Source organism: Mandrillus leucophaeus, unplaced genomic scaffold, assembly GCF_000951045.1.
Source record: "Mandrillus leucophaeus isolate KB7577 unplaced genomic scaffold, Mleu.le_1.0 Scaffold242, whole genome shotgun sequence".
In the NCBI taxonomy this organism is placed as follows: Eukaryota; Metazoa; Chordata; class Mammalia; order Primates; family Cercopithecidae; genus Mandrillus; species Mandrillus leucophaeus.
In genome coordinates, this window is record NW_012102499.1 from 3754322 (window position 1) to 3756579 (window position 2258).

The following is a 2258-nucleotide window of genomic DNA, read 5'->3' on the forward strand; positions in this document are numbered from 1 at the left end:
GTGAGAGGCCAGAAACCAAATGTACTGTTCAGAAAAGGCTTTTGTAGCAATGGAAGAGCTCCCAGCTTTCTGAATGGGTCCTGGGGCTCTGGGCTGCTCCCTTCCCTGTAGAGTCTTGGTTTCTTTGGTTACCACCAACTAAGTTAATTCTCCAACCCAAGCATAAGTCACGTGTTCTACCAATATGCGTGCACTTGTACAGGTGGGAAGTTTAAAGTAATGGATGCAAAAATCAGGGACACTGAGTATTGTATCCACTAACAGTGCTAGCTCCTGACAGAAGGGACTTTGGGCATCTTCCGTGTGTCTTACCACACACTGTACACTCCTGTGTGAAAGAAATAGAGGTACAGAGAGCTAAGGAAGTTGGCTCATGTGGCAAGGGCCAGAGCTGGGATTCCAATTGGAATCCTATTCTCTAAGACTTTTGGTTGCTGGTCAAAAGTCCAGAGGCACCTGAAGGGTTCTTTGTCCACCCATCATGTAGGGGTGTGGCTGTGCAGAAGGTTGCTTTGATTGCCTGTTGAAGAGGGCTTGACATACGTGGGCCATTTTCAACAATAGAACTTCTGTCTATGCATCTGCTCTCACAACCAGGACATTCCTCATCTACCCTCATATTACTGAACAGTTCACCATAATGGTGGCCTGTTCCACCTTTAGGAATGGATATTAGATTCACCTGAGCCGTGAAAGCAATATAAGACTAATAACACGGAGCAAATCAATAGGAAATAAGAGAATACGGACATTTATTATACATCATATTTTATCTTAGATATATCTTGACATCCTTGGAAATTTTTGTTCTCTCATTCCTTTCATAGTGGGAAGGTGAAGGTCTGATCTTGGAATTCTAGATGTTCTCATGTTCAAACAAACTGTCATTAATAAAGGCTACTGCTTACAATGCTAACTAAATGTCAGATATGTTACATACCTTTACTCCTCAGAACAGTCATATAAAATAGGTTTTTTGTGGTCTTTTTTTTCCACAAATGAGGAAACTGAGTCTGGGGTGGATTAAAATGGCTGCAAATTCTTTGCCACTTTTCTGTTAAGAATGGCTGTTTTCTCCCCCCCTTTGACCCTGAGTTGGCCCTTGTGGCTGACTTGACCAACAGCATGTGGCGGAAGGGACATCGCATGTTCTAGATCTAGTTTTTAAGAGGCCTGGAAGCTTTTGCTTTAGTTCTAGCTGCCATGTGAGAATTTCAAGTACCCTGAGACTGTTATGCTTTGAGGAAGCCCAGGCTAGCCATGTGGAGAGGCTACCTGGGGAGGGGGCAGAGGAAGACAGAGACAGACGGAGATCTATACCCAGCCAGCACTAGCTCATCAGTCATCTTAGCCTAGAAGTCATCCCGGACACATTCTAGCTTCATTAGAAACTGGGGAAAAAACCTGCCCCCAATCCCCTCACAAAACTGTGACTGTCAGTTAAAATGTGGGTCCCAAGCGTATGAACAGAGTTGAGCCATCCTAGTCATTTTCAGTTCTCAGTACTACTCTATTTGAGGCCACAGACATTGTAGAGCAGAGATAATCTGTCCCTGCTGTGCACTGCCCTAATTCTAGACTCTGCAAAACCATGACTATGGTAAGATGGTTGTTTTAAATTACTGAGTTTTGAGGTGGTTTGTTATGCAGCAATAAGTAACTTAAGCAGTGTTTCATTAAGCAATTTTGCCTGATGACAGAGGAAGGAGCCGAGTCTGGATTCAAACCCACATTTGCCTGATTACAGAGGTGGCCACTCTCTGCTACTTTGTGTGGTCCCTTCTTCTGGGACTTTTAGATTGGTGTTTAATTTTCTACTAGGTCTCCCACTAAATTTCTCTTAGTTTAAATCCTGGACACATAGAAGGGATAAAAAGATTTGTCCTTCATCATAACAATAAAAAGTTAAATTATAGGTGAAGAAGTTCTGAAGATAATGTTGTGCCAGCTTGTTAATTCTTTTTCCTAGACCTTGTTAGGAAAATAGGAGGGTCTGGAAAACCACCCTAGCCAGAACTTCATCCCTGCCCACTCCCACTTTTCAATTGTTAAAATGAAACTACTTTCCCTACTTCTTGATTTTTTTTTTTATGTTTTAAAATAAAGCATGATGAAGGTAATTCTGCCAGAGGAAAGAGGCAAAAGAGGATTTGTGGAAAACAAATGCATTACCCCCTATTCCAAATTACCATGAAGTAGGAACCTGTGGAGTCATTTTGTGGGATCTTTGGGAAATGGCAGGAATTCAGCTTACAGGA